At 32.6% G+C, this 17,538-nt stretch overlaps 1 protein-coding gene across 10 annotated transcripts in view; it reads right to left on the reverse strand.

Moving 5' to 3' along the window:
* The window catches only part of Antp (homeotic protein antennapedia), a 219,082-nt gene that overhangs the window by 101,514 nt on the left and 100,030 nt on the right, over positions 1-17,538 (reverse strand). The window contains exon 1 of one of the 10 annotated variants that reach the window (XM_011058040.2): positions 1,193-16,140. The exons of the other annotated variants lie outside the window; for them this stretch is intronic. The gene's annotated coding sequence lies outside the window, so the exon portion shown is untranslated. Of the gene's footprint in view, positions 1-1,192; positions 16,141-17,538 lie in introns of those variants that run through there. 10 annotated transcript variants of the gene reach the window in all.

Raw genomic sequence — 17,538 nt, forward strand, 5'->3', positions numbered from 1 at the left:
ACCAGGAGAAAAACGAAATTGAGGCACATTGTAGAATGCCAGGACTAAATGCTTAAAGGACCGGCAGTCAGGCCGCTATAAGAAACTCGATAAACTGCAGTTAATATTGGAATCTGCGTTTTTTGCATTGACCGCACAAGCCGCCTTGAAATCTACTGCATCATCAATTACACTTAAGAGCGGTTAGCGAATTACCAAACGTTTCAAACAAACGGTACAGATATGTTCCATGCTTCATATGTGACTTGATCAGGGCTTTCGCAGAAAATGTAATTTTACATCATTAATCTTATTAAAAATCTAATCTTCGATTAACCGATTTTGTTTACAAACTGCTTCAGTTTATTTTACTTAACGTAATATATACATTTATAAAAATTGATTGTTGTACTGTGTAACAAGATTCCTTTATTAATGGGAACTAAATGAAATTAATATGAATTATTGTATATTTCATAATATTGGATATTTCTATATAATTGAGAGGTTTTTCTATTTGTTTCTTTAATCTTTTTTTTTTTTCAAAATCAGAGTCAGTTATGTACTTATTGATACATAACAATTATGCACTAAAAGTATATATTATAATATTTTTTCTTCTACTTAATTTAGTATAAAATGATTAGATATGATTAGATAATGAAAAGGAAGCCAAAATTTCTCAAAAAAATTGGAATAGATATTACTTTGTTGGTCATCCACGGATTTCATCAATAGTCAATTTTGATGAATACGCGGAAATGAATAACGAATTGTGGCAGAATCATTGATCGACTATTACGGGTTTTGTAATGTGACACTCGAAGCATTTTATATAATTCGATATTAATTAAAATGTTACCATCATTTCTTACATGTTTTATAATTTATCATAATTCTATTATTTGCTTTGACACATACATTTTACAGAAAATTAATGGTTCTTGGTGGTAATAGGCTAGACGGTTTGTATTCAAGCATTCTTGATTTTTTAAATTATTAAGTTATACCGAACTGTTATGTTTAAAAGGTTAATATCATAAATTTCCTTTAATAGAACACGATTAAAAATTACATTCTTTATTTTCAAAATTCCATTAAAATTTAATTCATACTACGATTGATATTTCAATAAAATTGTTTCCTGCGATATTATCGTTAATATTTAATAACGATTCAAGATATAGTTAAAGTCATTTAACTATCCGCTCACCTCCGTCGCTTCTTTTTCCGTCGCCTCCGTCGGCGAGGTCGCCTTCTAGTTTCCCCCCTGTTCAAGGGGGTAGTTGTTCTCCCCTGTAGTTTCAGGGCCGTTGCTGCTACGCTAAACTCGACTTCTTCCCCTGCCTCGCTTCTTCCCTGCACCGGGGGCCTTGTCTCCGCCCCGGCGCTGGGCCCCGTCGTGGCTGGTACTTCCCTTCACACACCACCTTCTTGGAAGTCTTTGTCCACGAAGAGCGAACAGATTCGCCAACAGTCACCGAGCCAGGTACAATCGGAAACTGCGTGGGATCAGAAAAATCCAACACCGTCGACGAACCATGTGTCCTTCGAGCAGATTCACTGTCTATTGGATAGAGTAACCATGTGAGTCCATTCACCATCACCCTTTCCTCACTTTGCCTTCGCGATACCTTTGCACACAATCCTACGAACTCGAGGAGTCACACGAAATATTTGGAACGTTTACTTGATACTCTGACTTGCTCCAAATGATACTGCTTCAAGTTCTTACGTATTCGGATTGTCTTAAGAAGATATTGCCAAATCGCAATAGTTTATTAGCTGACAGAGCTGTTTGCTGATGAATAACGATAAAAAATAAGCGAGCAACCGACTTAGCGCAACATAAGGCGGATTAGATCATTCGAAATTATCTTCATCTATTTTACTCTTTCACTCGGATGAAATTGCTGATAAAAGCTTGACTTACTGGATAGATTTCTTCACGACATAACGAGGAGAATTCTCGCGCAAAGTCGATGAACAGTGCACTATATTTAATAAGCTGCAATTTAACATCGACTTGTAAGAGTCACAATGTCTAAGATCTACAATGTAAAATGTAGTCTTGGAACATTTCTAAATGTAGTCTTGGAACTACCACGAAGTCGAGCTTCGATTTCCAAACTAATTTTTTCGTCGTTTTAGTGTTTAAAATATAGCGCGGAAATCAATGATGAAGCAGTATGGATCGCCAATAAATGAGAATGTTTATATGTGCGAGGAGCTTCTTACGATATCACACTTTCCTCTAGTCATTCGTTGATCTCGTTAATATGTCGCTTCAGCTTAAAGCAGCGTTAAAGCAGAATAATCCTGGAAGCCTTCTTAAAGACAGTACCAAGAAAATAAACATCGATCCTTCAGGTTTCTGTTAACTGGTATTCGATCGTCGTGCCAAATCGGAGTACGGTTGTCTCGTCACGGCAGATGATCCTCCGGACTCGTTGTCGCACTTGAAGGTGTACCGCACGTGTGTCGCGTCGCACGAAAGATCGCAATTTCGGACGTTATCATTCGTCACCGAGCGTACTCCGAGCGCAGCATCTCGTCCACGATTGACAGTCCTAACCGCGGCTTGGTGCGTGTCGGCCAGCGTCGGGACGGTTCTCGGCTCGCCGATACCCATGGAAAACCGCGGATGGTGCCGCGGTGATGTATATCTTAAGCGAGAGATGCGACGACTCTGATCCGCGAATTCCGCCCGCTCGGTTTCGCAGCCTCCGACCAGAGCGGGACCGGAGCGCCGCGACGCGAAGCGCCCTGTGCACATGCGTTAAGCTTCACTCCCCCGATACACCCGTATTCCCCTTGGCCTACCGCCTGCTCTCGCCTTCTCTTGACGCCCCCGTGATCTAGCGTCGGTGGTGGTTGTGTACAGCACCGCCAAGTCCCTTCTCTCCTGCGTCCGTCTTCGGGACACGGGTAGACTCGAGGGGCACCGCGGGACACTCTCGAGGCTATCTACCGTATATACCGTATATACCGTATATACAGTTACGCAGCTTCTCTCTGCGTCAACAAGGACGGTAGACCGGGTAGACTGCGATTCCTCCATCGACGGTCTCATTACGTTATTCCAACTAGACGATTTTGATATAATATTGAAGATGAGTGCTGAATGAATTTAAAAGTCTTAAATTTTGCATTATTACGTTTGGAACAAGTGATAAAGTGATAAGTCATGTCCTAAATTAGTTTTTGTAACAGTAGACTTAAGATTAATGGTAGTGACGATGACATCCAATGCGTATTAAAATTGGGACATAATATATATTTCGTCTTCTATCTTCGTATTATAGGATGATATACGATAGTTGTTTTCATCAAGGTATGGAATTACGTTTAATCATTTAATTTATTGTGCATGTATTCGGTTGAGAGAGAGCCAACTCAAAGAACTATATCTATCACAAATCTATTTCTTCGTTCAACTAATTTTAATCCCCAGAAACGCTGAAAATAGCATCGCTGACGCTAACGATACCACCATGCTCGTGCGCATCCACGTGCCACTCATTCAACCTTTCATCAACTGTAAACGTACGCGATTCGAATTGAATGCCGAGCTTTCGAACCTCGGAACGTGCACGGCCTACAGTGCCGAAGGCCGTGGAGAAAATTGCAGAAAATCCGTCCATGCTGTAGAAAACGGCTGACGGATTCGACCGTCAATCTTTCAACGATAGTCGTAATCCTATCAGACGACTACCAGCATCGAATCGGATCTCGGATAGAACGCTCAAATATTTTTTCGGAAGAATGATGCGTTGTAAACACATGACAGCGAAACATACACTAGTTGGATTATGTTTATGTTATCTGTATATCAATATTTATTTTTTTTATTATTGAAAATAATAAACCTGCCACAAAAATTTTTTTTATCTTTCAAAACTTTCAAATTGATACTCTGAAATGTCTATTTTTATACGGATCACGAAATGTGATAGTAGTAGTTTGTCAATAAGAATAACAAATCCGATTGAAATTTGACAAATTTAATTATTCAATTAGGACTTATTATGAAACATGGTAATTGATGACGTTACACAGTCTGAACAGCTATTGCACGTTGCGGTGAAACATACGGAACACAAAATGCGCATACAAATAATGTTACGTTATAAATATTAAATGCGGTTTTTGCTCCGTCAAAATACTATTTATTATTACACGTTATTTATAAGGGTATTACTTGATAAATTAAATCTTATATTACATCACAATTCGTGTAATCGTAGAATCAAATAGATTACTGCTTAAAAAGGAATATCTTTACAATTAAAATTAATTATATGATGAATGATTGTATGTCAAAATTTTTCAAAATTATATTCCCAAGTAAAAACTATATATAAGAAATGAACGCGAGTCTATGATGTATGTACGTATTTTCGGAACGCTGAGCTGCAAGTTTAACTTACTGCGAGAGATTTAAGGGACATCGAAAACGCTAAATTTTCGGACGAGTGCGGTAATCGTCTTACGGATCGCAAGAAATTAACGAGACACTAAGTTGTAGAGAGTGCTGAGAACGTTGGAAGGTAACATCGAGAAATCACAAACTAGGCAGCTACCAAGGCAGCAAAAGTTCGCACGTCGGTAGGAAAGAAAAGAAAAACAACGAGAGAAATTTAAAGAACGACAGCGAAGTAGATAAAGAGAGGGAAGGCATAAACTAACGGGCAGCGGCCGTGAAACAAAGCAGGAGTTGCCGGCCGTGTAATTGGACTTTTTGTTGATATTCTTTTTAAAAGCAGCAAGTAAAGCAGGATTTTCTTGGTTATTAATCGAAATCTTGAGCTACTTATTGAACATCCGTTTATGTTATATATGCGACAAATCCGATTTAAAAGAGACCGACATAATTTATATAATTAAACATTACTGTATCTTCGAAGAATGATTTTTCACAAATTAATTTTACTAATGACAAGAATAATATTTTGGAAAAATTTATATGGACGAAGTTTGCTGTATACATATTTCCAACGTTACAAGTCAGTGATATGATGAAGTTAGTTGCCATCAATAGCGGAGACGACATCGTCAGCAGTAAGAAGCAGCCAACCGTTTATTTGTCCAGTTAGCTTTCGATTGCAGACGCATTGGGGCTACTACTGTACCCTCGTCTTGGGCAGTCGCATACACGCAAACGCCCATATGCAGGCCCCTTCTCACAATCAGTAATCTCTTCCTCCTTCTACTTCTTTTATAGGCCACGTAGCTAGCTGTACGATCTCACGATCGTAGATATTACCCAGCATTCGTTTGCAAATGGTTCAGAATGGTCGCATAAGACTATGTTACTTGAATTATATGACCTAGTTTGTGATGATGTGCGTAATATCCGCGTGAAGTAAATAGAAATTCGTGATAATTGAAGAAATGAAGTGTGATTGCCATCTCATATTCGATAATTGATCGATATTTTTTTTCTGTCGTATTCTAGCGCAAAATAAGACGGAATTCGTATTTCGCATCAAATTTTGGCATGACTAAACATTAAAAAAAAAAAATAAATAGCTGTAGACTTATAGATTCCAAAAAGCTGTACGTAAAAAATTGCTCAATATATATTTTGCTGAAAATATGAAGAAAATATCATTGTATAAATAAAAAACATTGCGCTCTATTTCGTGAATGATTATTAATCTTTATGATTTCGATATTATCTGCAATAAAATTGCAATTAATAGAAAATATTTTATCGTCAACGAAACATGAAAGAGTTTAAAATTGTTAGAGTTTTCATCGTTTTCAAGTAGTCTTAAATTAAAATTCCATGCAAGTATCTTTTTGGAATCTGCAGTCTACGTGCCAACGTGGCGATATCGCTTTTCCGTTATCCGTGCAGAGTGAAGCTCGTCGACAGTCGTTTCTAAAATATTTTACGAGAATTGCATTTTAAAATTACAAAATATAAAACCGAATGTATGAACTTATAGACCAATTATATAGGCTTTTGAACATTAATATATCCAGTTAATTGTTGTAGAGTAGTAATTGTATATATAAACAAGATGTTCTATTTCATTTTCGCTCAACATAAAAAATACAAATAGGTACAAAACAAACATAAAATTTTAAAGATTACCGAAATGAACATCCAATGTTTGTTGTTTTTTTCTTACAAAAAAAAAGTAACATAATCGCAAGAAAATAATAAACAAAATGAGAGAATAACTGTAAATGAGAGAATGCGTACGTGCAATGTATATACGAATATACGTTTTTCACGCGTCACCGACATCTCGTGAGTATCGGGTAGATTATACTGACACATAAGGGAGAATTCAGCCCTATGGTAGAGGAAACTCTCTGCGGGAGTAACCCATGGAAGCGGAGCCAGAGAAGTTTCGCTTCGAGAGCGTGACGGGGGTGGAACGAAGGGTGGCGTGGAACGAACGGAACCGAGAAACGCTGGTGAAGGAGGACGCCGGGAGAGAGAGAAGCGGGCTGACGACTCGGGGGTAGGCTAAGGGGGTAGGTGAGGGGATGAGCCAGAGTTGGAGCGATGGCAGAGTATTGATTTAGTGGGTTTCACCGTCTCCTTCTATTTGTCTCTCTCGTTCTATATCTCCACGTCTCCACTATCTACAGTCACGGAGAGCGCATCAGCTCATTGTTTCGCTGCTGCCGTTTCTTAGCTGGCAAAGCATGCTCTATTTTTGCGAGATGAATAATCTCATTAAAATATGGATGCTAACGACTATTATTTATTGTATTTAACTATTTTCGTAATTTCCCTTGAGGCATATAGTTCTTATATTCACCAAATTAATTATATTAAAGAAACATTAACGTTTTAAGATGTAATACGGTAGTATATAATGTAGATATATTTTTATATTATAGAGAAATAGTAAATATGTGTTCCAATATTCTTATGTAGTAATTATGTTAAATCTATATTCTGAAATATTTAATAGTGTTACATATTTTCAATAAATTAATGTCATTTTTTTTTGCCATGTTGAATCTTTGATAAATTATATTTAAAGTATTGCTGAAAGTTCAATAGGTGTATATATAAATTTAGAAACAGTTATCGATTGAATAATCCACGATCGAACAAGATGGAACGTAAAACCGGTTTTGAAAGCGAGTTCAGACATATAAATCGCGATATATCTCGATACACGTACGAAACGTCACATTTTCACGACGGACAAGAAGCCGCCATGCCGCGTTCAACTTGCCACAAGGCAAGGTCATTTAAATTTCTTTGCCATGCGACAAATGTTGATCCAAGCATTGATGAATATGTAAACCGTTTGTTCAGGTGAATGCTAAACTACAAGCAGGCGGCAACATATCGATCGGTGTCGTTCTAGCGTTAACAAATATAACATACACAATATGCAAATTAAATAGTAGAAAGTCGATTTAACAATACTGTACTTTAATTTAAAATGATTATTACGATATAAAATGAGAATGTGATATTTTATGTTCAATACTATTATATTATATAATCGATTTACAAAAAAAAAATGTAACAGCTTCCGTCCCGCCGTATTATAGATAATTCATGTATATGAATTGTGTTTAAGTTATAAGATACATGGATTAAGAAAAATATCATGTTGCAATCATATGATGATCTAATTAATGATAGTCACAACACCCACGTAACAGTTTAGGGCACACGAGGAGGGAAACCGAGATACTATCTCCATATAGTTAAGAGGTGTTTACAACTTCAGGCAGTGAATCTGTGGGTAAGTGGTGGAGAAGATGGCAGTAAATATTCCTTGGATGCTACTCCTCCTGCTCTGCTTCTCTATCCTTTTTCCTCCGTCGATTTCCTTCTTCTTTCGCACTCCAACGTGCCCTCTTCGTCCCAGCCAACCGGAGCAGCATCATCCTCCGCATCGCGGAATTCCAATTTACCCTCCTCGTGCCTTCTTTCATCCTCGATCGTGGAGCACGGTTCAAAACGAAAACACCCAATTGATTGTGTCCCCAGTACCCTCACATACCATTTCTCTCTGAATAAATTACAAAAGATTTACTTTTCAAAAACGTTTTTAAACGATTAAAAATTTATCTTTTTAACTGTATACGAGATATACATAAAACAATATGAACATAATTAAAGATTATTTTTTACTTTAGATTTTTTGATAAATTAATTTAGCTGATGTCATACGGGTACATTTTAAGTACGTATTTGAAATTTATAATATTCGGAGGAATAGATAATTGGAAATAGATAATTCTAGATCCTGGGATGTTTAAACAATTATATTTGACATCATGACAAAAAAGAATAATTAATTTTAAAAATACATTTGTACAAATTGATAAAATAATCTGATGTAGAATGCGGTTAAGAGATTATAGTTTTAGCAACAGCAACTTTTATGTATATGTATGTTTGTGTATCTGATCTTTTCTGACAGGAACAAATATCAAAATGAAAGTTGCTTCGTTGGATCTGATGAATTTTGCCCTTTATCTCAGCTATTCTCAAAGGAATTGACGAATCTCCGGATGAGTTTCAAAGAGAAAATTGGTTTCACGTCGTAGATCGGAAAAATAATTAGAAAGTTTTCCTCAAGGCTTACGTGTAATACAAATTAAATAATTTAAATACGTCAATCAAATAACTGTGTTAATAAGTGCAGATATCCTATAGTATACACAACGTATTCTAACATTTTTATAATTATTTTGTATTCATAATAATAATTGTAGCAAAATTTAAAACTTTGCAATATACGAAAATAATATAGTCCTTTTATTGTACTATATTTTTAAGCTTATATTATAATGCAACTATCAAATTTAATATAAAAGTGTTGATAACAACAGTAAATTTTAAAAATTTTACAAAAATTAAGTTAATTAACAAATTAACAAATTCACATACCTGTAAAATTTAGAAAAAATGTCATTGACAACAGAGAGCATAAATTTAATATCCATGATTATTCTGAATTAAACGTACATAACAAATAATACAGATAGGAATTATTCAAGCATATAAAAGGTAATAGAGAAACAAAAATGATACGATATATCTCTGATGGAAATTGAAAAAGAAAACGGAGAGAGGAATAGAGGGAGGTATCGCGCAGAGGGATGAGAAAAAAGCGTTGCTGTCTGCAGCCTCGGCCGATAGGAGGAGAGAAAAGGATAGGACTACCGCGTAGACTGGAAATGAAAGAGCTCAGCCCCGAACGGGCGATAATTCATTCCTGAACCGAACGAGGCAGCTGAATCCGGCGTTGCACACGTGCACGATTTCGTGGAATGGGCGGCGCTTTACGTGAAAACTCGCGAGTAGTGATATCAATAGCTATGGAATTCACGCTAGATTCGCAAAATAGAAAAATAGTATATTTTTGGAAAAAAATCCATATCTCAAATTGTATTTAGAGCGCGTGTGTTATGTGTAGTTTAATGTAGTAGTATTAATTTTTGTTAGATATCAATTTTGCTTAAATTTTGTTTTATAGATATTTTAAATTTTAAATAAATATATATGTATATAAAATACTAATCGATTTTTTATCATTAATATATGTAATATTTTTTCTTGAGATTTTTATTAAGAAATTTCGACACATGCATGCGATGCACTTTAACAACATTAAAATCAAACACGCAAAAAAAAAGACCAAAGGTCGCCCATCGATACATTTTTTGATTATAAGAACTATAATATACGATTGTGATAACCGTAAGATTGGGATATCTTAATGGTTATGACTATTAAGATATGTGCATCTTACAATTATCACAATCAAATGTGATGGCTAAAAATTGATGGATAAAAATTATCATAATTTCCGGTTGTGGCAATCGTAGCATTTTTTCTGTGAATAAACGTTTTATTACGCCACTATTATTAACGTTTTTGCTTTTTTCGGTAAAGTTCTAAGTTTGTTACAAAAAATCTGATGCATAATGATTATAACAAAGAAAAATATTGTGTCTCCAAATTTTCTTCCATTTGTGATTCTTTCGCAAAGAATCAGTTTTGCCTGTATGAAACAATTGTGAAACGAAAGTGAAACTCGCTTTTATGCTGAATTTGTTTTTCCGACTGTCAGTGAAACTTAAGGGAATACCTTCACGGTCTCACCCCTTGTAACTTTCACTGCCATAAAAATATAAAAGCATTGTCGTTCTGGCACGTTACGTAAAAGAGCCTGAATACATAATACGTTCTTCAAGCGAGAACCTACACACATTCTTCCGTTTTCACGTTCAACCAATCTTACTAGATTGATTCAAAACCTAGAAAGGCTAAAATAAAATTTAATTCTTTTGTATAATATTTGAGAAATATTACTTGCGAAAAAATAACAAAATTATAAACATCGCGTTTAATTTTATGTATATTTAAAAGATAACAGAGCATTCTTAAAGAACTCATATTATTATGTGAGATAGTCTATTTTAAAGATTATAATCATAAATATTTGTTAATTTTTGGAGTGGAGTGTACTCTTGAGGATCCACCCCTTCGAAAGGGAGGAAAGGGACTTTTGGCTCTAAGCATAGCCAGTAAAAGGGCGGGCAGTCAGCATGAAACGGAAAGCAAGATTTAGATGTCAACCTCTCTCATGACGTGCTTTTCTTCTACTCTCCTCCCACATGATACTTCTTCCTGTAAGACAACCAAATGTTTCTTCGCCTGACCTTCTAAAACTTCTCATCAAATGACTTATTTAAGAAAGATACTCATCATAGAAAGTGCAACCCTAATAAAGTCATTGTAATTTTCTAAAGAAATCTGTTACCGTGAAAAATTTTAAACATGTGAGTTCTAAATAACGTAACATGTTTAAATGACATGTTATAAAGATAACGTAAAATTCGACATAACGAATTTAAACTTTATTTAACTTGAAACTAATTAAAAAAATTATTTCCATAATATAATAATGCATATACAGTGAAATATCGTTTTTAAGGAATTCTTTTTCTGAAAACATAAACTAGTAAAAAATTTGATAATGGTGACAAACAAAATTACACAATATTATCTCTCTATGAAACAAATATTTTATTTTCTAAAATGATGAAACTGTATTTAGGCTATACAGAGTTTTATAATTTTCTCACTAAGCCGTGAAAAATTTTAACGCGCTTTCAAGGATTTGTCTTTCCAGAAAGGAAACCCTAAATTTTCTACGAATAGAATTAGTTCATCCAATCAGACGCAACATTGGAAGGGCGGGTTTAATTAAAATCTTCTTGGAGTCAGGCTATACTAATGTAAGTCCACGACTGGGAGATGCCACAGATATAAGAATAGAACATGAAGAGGTTTCCCTACGACTAGAATTTCTAAGTGGTTTGCCAAATTAACGAAAAGCAATACGATATTATAATGCGAAAATTTATGTTTTATTTTAATTAATATTCATAAATAAATTTAGTATAAAATATATGAATTAATGGACACATTCAATTATTTCATTTATAACAATTTAATCACTTATAGTATTAAAGACTGAGAAAAAATAGCTTAAATAAATATTTATTTGATCTGTCAACTAAACATTTAAATATTCCAATAAATAAATATTTACTTAAAAAGAAATGATTGTTAAATCAAATTAATGATTTTTGTATCAAATAAATATATTTTTATATTTAATAAATATTTAGTAGGTGCTATTCAAATAAATATTTATTAAAATTTAAAATAATTTTTTTCTCTGTATTTAAAAAGTTGTTCATTTTATAAATAAAGAAAATTAATACTTAATTTGTATAATTTTCAAATTATAATTGTATTTTGTTTTTTATAGATCGCAGTAATAAAAAGTAAACAAATTTGCATGCAATTTGTTATTTAAATAGTGATTAATGTTTTTGACCTTTATATTTTTTACTTTTAATGAGAGAAACGACATTGACATATTTAAATAAAATAACGATTAAAAAAAAATATTTAACATATTTAACGATTAGTTTCATTTGTATGTGAAAAATGTAATTTCATTCTATTTTATTGTTCATCATTATTAAAAATAATAATTAAAAAATTGTCTAGTTCTTGATAAAGCAGAATAACATTTATTTTTATATTTTATTTTTATTTCATTATTTTTGTATATTTAGAATAAATTTAATAAATATAAAATATCTTTTTCAATTTCTCTAATTCTTTAAAAACAGATTTTTTAAAATTAAAATAACGCATCTTGGATTTTTCTTCTCTGTATTCTTCGTACATTCATAATGTTGCAAAATGTAACTACTTTATAAAACTGACATTGTACATTCATATATGTATACATACATATACATTTTTATTTTCTTTTTTAACTATATGTATAAGTCACAATCTATTTTTTATAAAAACTCCTATAAAGGAAATTTCAAAAATTTGTTCACGAAGGGAATTTAGTAATATTCATCTTTTCAAGGTTAAATACTGGTGCTGCCAGTCAGCCAATACAAAATCTTCATAAGTGGAGCTATAAATTTATCATGGTCTGAACACCAAGCCTATATTTACTCTATTATACAAGCTCGTTTTTATAAGCCGTTTACGTTTAACGGCAAATAATCGTTTAGATGCCGCGCCATGATACGGGTCATAAATTTGCCGGCACCCATGGCGTTCGAGCTGTGTTATGATGGTGCGGGATATGCGCAGGTCAGTACCACCTTCATTTTAAGCAGGGTGCAGAAGGTGGCAGCACCACGGAAACAGCTGCCACGCGCGAATAGCGGCCTTGAGATGGAATCGCACCGCCATCTGCTGTACTTTGCTGGAAGGTCGAGTACCTTTGAGTTCCAGCAAAATTGGGTAGAGGGCTTTGCTTCATGTGGCGGGAAAAGCAATAATTTTCAAATTTTTAAGATTAAACGATATAAATCAATGTTCCATTATCTTTACAACAGTCTTGGAAAAATGTTGCAAAGATAATGAAATATTGGGTTTATATCAATTTTAACATAATAAAATATAACACAAATGTGTTTTTAGTATAATTTTTAGTATAAATACAGCAAAAATTTTAACAATAAAAATAAAAAACATGTATAATAGAAAACTGCTGATTAATAAAGTGAAGAATTCAGCATAAGTGATTCTGCATAATACATATAATCTATGATATCTTCATGTATGTGATTATCTTATGTATGATATGTTAATAAATCACACGCAAAAAGGTTAATGTATTATCGTTATTTACATAGTGTTAATCAACAACCAATATAAGGCAATCAATATTATAACATAAATATGAAAAAGTATAATAATTACTATTAACTTATAAAATTATTCGCAAGATTTAATTTCTTTTTATAGGTACTACATTAAATAAATTTATATTTTTTACATTAAATTTTCGAATATGTTTTTGGTTATATATTTTAAATAATGTTATAATCTTATAAAAATATATATCTCTGTACTAATGTTTGTAAACAGTCTATAATTTTTAATTTCATTATACTTCTAACTATTCTATATATAATTACCGTGACTGTAAATTTGTACCATTGAACAATTGGAATATCTATATATAAATTCAACTTGACATTTATAATATATTAGAGTACATTTTTATCATATTAAATTTGATTGTTCTCGTGTCCGAAGAATTAGTTATAAATATTTTTATAACTACCATTGCCTTAATTTATTGTACCTTAAAAATAGACGTTTTATATTTGTACTTATTTAAATAGATGAAATGTTTCTAATTTTTAATATGACTTTTTATCTACTTGTTCTTTGCTTGTTTTTAATTTATGTTTTTCGCTCGTTTCTATTTAATTATTAGTTGTTTCAATTTTACATTAATTTTTTATTTTATATTATTAACTCAATGCTAATGAAGATTTTAAATAATAATCAAGTAATATATTTAAATTTTTTATTTACTCTTTTAGTAACTCTTTTATATGAAAAAAATTTAATTTCCTCTATTTTGGAATATTAAAGCATTCACATAAAAACAAATAAGTTATACAAATAGTATATAATAAGTTTTACTGATTATATTTATAGATTTAGTGTAAGTTCATATGAAAAATACTAAATATTTACTAAAATATTATACCAAAATATTATATCGATTATATGTATATAACATTACTCCTATTTTTTCAAATAGCAGATTAAGTCATATGTATGTATATTTGCCGATATAAATTTAATACGATTACTTGGCGATTACGATTACTCTATATTTATATGATTTTGTAATTTTATTAATAAAAGGAACTTAATCAAAAATTAAGAATGATATGCGACACATAAATATTCAAAGCGGACAGTCTTGTCGCTTTTATCGCGATTGTATGCAGCGGACTGGCGCGTGGCACTTCTTATCAATTACTCAAATCAACCTACTGTGGTGTATCCATGTCTACCGTTCCTGTACTACCAATCAACTCCATAATGTCCGCTAACATCGATTCTTTCGCCTTGTGCGCGATCATTTGGGTGGTCGGCAGACGGAGCCAGCAAGGTGCCAAGATCTATTATTAGTGACGGGGTAACGAACACATGATAGCAAGTTACCATGAATTATGCTAAGAAACCTCGGGCCGCATGGCAAATATTACACCGATCTGAGTAACTACTCCATAAGCAGGTGTATATGAACTGTTTCGTAAAGAGTTGCACGGATTTCTCGACAAATCCGACATTAGTTATTTTTTAGAGGTAACTAAAGAATTATAATAAAAGCTTATTAAATTACAAAATTAGAATTCTAGTAAATTATATTTTAACAAATAAATAATAAAATCTTTACTTAATGTGTTTACAGATTTATAGAATTTGATTATTTGGTTATAGATGATAAAAAGATGGAAAAGAGAGAAGAATTACGTAAAAATAAAACAATAAAATATTACCAATTAAACATTTCCAATTAAAATTTTATCCTTCTCATACATTGCAATTATAGAATTAAATATTTACGTCTTTGAAAAAAAAAATTTACTTAAATAATAACGTGACATGCAACATTTCATATTATATAAAATGCTGCATATTGTTATTTATGCTCACATCGTTATTTATGAGTAAAATTTTTCAAAGAGAGGCAAAAACGTACAACTAGCGAAAACATTTACTGGGCGTTCCAGTGTTCATTTGGTTGACTATAAAATGAGATGATAAATGGCAGACTAGACCTGAGCATGCGAGTTTGGTTGGACAGGTAGTAATACTCTTCGTAAAGGCTGTAACTCATACCTCATCGAACCTCGAGGAAATTGTGATATGACGATCAAGAGCAATAATCTGGAGTAAACTGCTGAGAAAGAATTAAGGTGAAAGGCAGAGATCGACGACGACCAATTAGCCTATATAGCTATTTTACGAGTATATCCGTCCCAGTCGTGGAAAAGTAAGATTTAATCATGCTACGAGAAGGATGTATGTCTGTTTTCTCACGCATAGCGAACTTCCTCCCGAAACGAGCAGCCAGTCTATTACTCACGTGCGCGATGATAAACCCGTGCAATCGTCTTAATTAGTTTGTTAAAATGCGTTAGATCATCCACTCACGCAAACTATGCTAATCGAGATAACGCAGGTTAATTTACTCTACTTTTTCCTAATATTATTATTTAATGGCATTACTTTAGTAATTTTATATATTATTTAGATAATACATATATCGCGTTACTAAATTGCAAAATTTAAAATTTAATTTTTTAATCTACACGCTAATTTTAAAAGTCAGTCTTTTATATAATACATGATAATTAACTGTGTTAAATGTCAGCGACTAAAGAAAATTGTAAATTTTGTACGAACGAAGCAGGAAACTGCGTAGAACACGACCGGTTTTCTGGTTCCACGCAGTCGAGATCCCTGGAACATTCGAGCACCACGCAGTAGTTCGCGCAATCACGTTGCGCAGTAGATCGCAGAATAGATAAACATGACACTGGCACGGCGCTCGTGCTGTGGTTTTAACATCCAGCACGAAGAAATACAGAAACTACACTTAGCTGTTTCGCGCATCGTTCCTAGATCCACATCTCCTTGGCGAGAGGATAGCTTATCTTGAGCTATGCATCGAAGCGTTACGCTGCGACAAGAGCTACGTCTACTCTTGGATGCTCATTCCATGTCTCATATAAAGAATCGCGTTAAAATGGAGATTATTATGATTTTATCTCGCTATCTGTTTTCTAACAAACAGAGATACATGCAGATATACTAGAAATGACATTTTTTTTAATAGACCGGTTCTTATAAATTAAGAAACGACGCATTAACTAGATAAAATAGTATCAATTTCTTCATTTGACATAAGATAAAAGATAAAAGATAAAAGATTTATGTACACGATGATAAAAAAAACAGTCGAGAGTTAGAAAGCATATATAATATTCACGCTTGACTATATTAGATAAATCAACTCATACAATTTGTTGTATCAAATTTTTTAAGTTTAAATAATTAATTAAATATTTTGTTAGTGAATATATCTTTTGTGTATATATATATATATATATATATATATATAAATTCTAAAAACTTTTTTATTTGCATGTTACAAAATTCACTTAATTTTAATACTGATAACTAATTTCTATGTTTGCTACATTGAAAAATAAATACGTAATTTAAATCCTCTGTATATACTTATAGTACTTACACATACGTAACTTGCACATGTAACGTATAGCTTAAGCACTTTTATGTTCTTTTTTCAAAATTCTAAATCCTGTAATAATGGGTGAGAAAGACAAGACAACAAATAAAACACCAATTTTTAGTCGACCCACAGGAAGCAGGATCGAATAAAGAATGGGTAAAAAAAAACCAAAAGTATATGACGTATGTGCCTATTTCAGGTAATAATCCCGTTATGCCCGGTTCTACTTTGCCTCACGGCAGATAATGAACGCGCCAGAAACCGAATCTGAGACTAAATCAGTACGTTGGGGGCGTAAAAGGGGAACGGAAGGGAGACTGAAAGGCCGCCTCATCATCCGTCAACTGTCAAACGTCTAACCAATCCTGTACAGCAGAACCAAGAACCAAGCAACCACCCACGGGGCCTCAAGGGTAAATTACACCTATCCTTCTATCCAATCTCGCCTCTTCCTTCTTCTCTCTCTCTCTCTTTCCTTCTTTTTTAATCTACCTATCAAAGAATAAGGAAATTCTTTTATTCTCTTTACTTTTTTATTTATATCAGGAAAATGCAAATTGGCACAATATTAGAAAATTATATAAATTATTTATTCCTTATTTTTTTATAATAACGGCTTTAGATTTTATATATAAAAAAAAACATGATAAAAGGAGAAAGTGAGAGAGAAGAATAATAAAAAATAATAATTATATTATAAAAAAGAATTACAAGCATTAAAATAAATAAATATACCATGAGATATGCATATCTTAATTTAGACAAAAGTTTATTACACAAAATAAATTTTATTAAAAATTTTTTAAATATATTTTCCATTACATAATCTTATAGAGATTATAGATCTTTTCTGTCTAGTCTCAGAAATAAAATTTACACTACTTAGTAAATTTAAAAAATTATAAAATTTCTTCTAACATTGTTAAAGAAACAACTTAGTCATTAA

Source organism: Acromyrmex echinatior, chromosome 2, assembly GCF_024713525.1.
Source record: "Acromyrmex echinatior isolate Ae372 chromosome 2, ASM2471352v2, whole genome shotgun sequence".
Lineage (NCBI taxonomy): Eukaryota > Metazoa > Arthropoda > Insecta > Hymenoptera > Formicidae > Acromyrmex > Acromyrmex echinatior.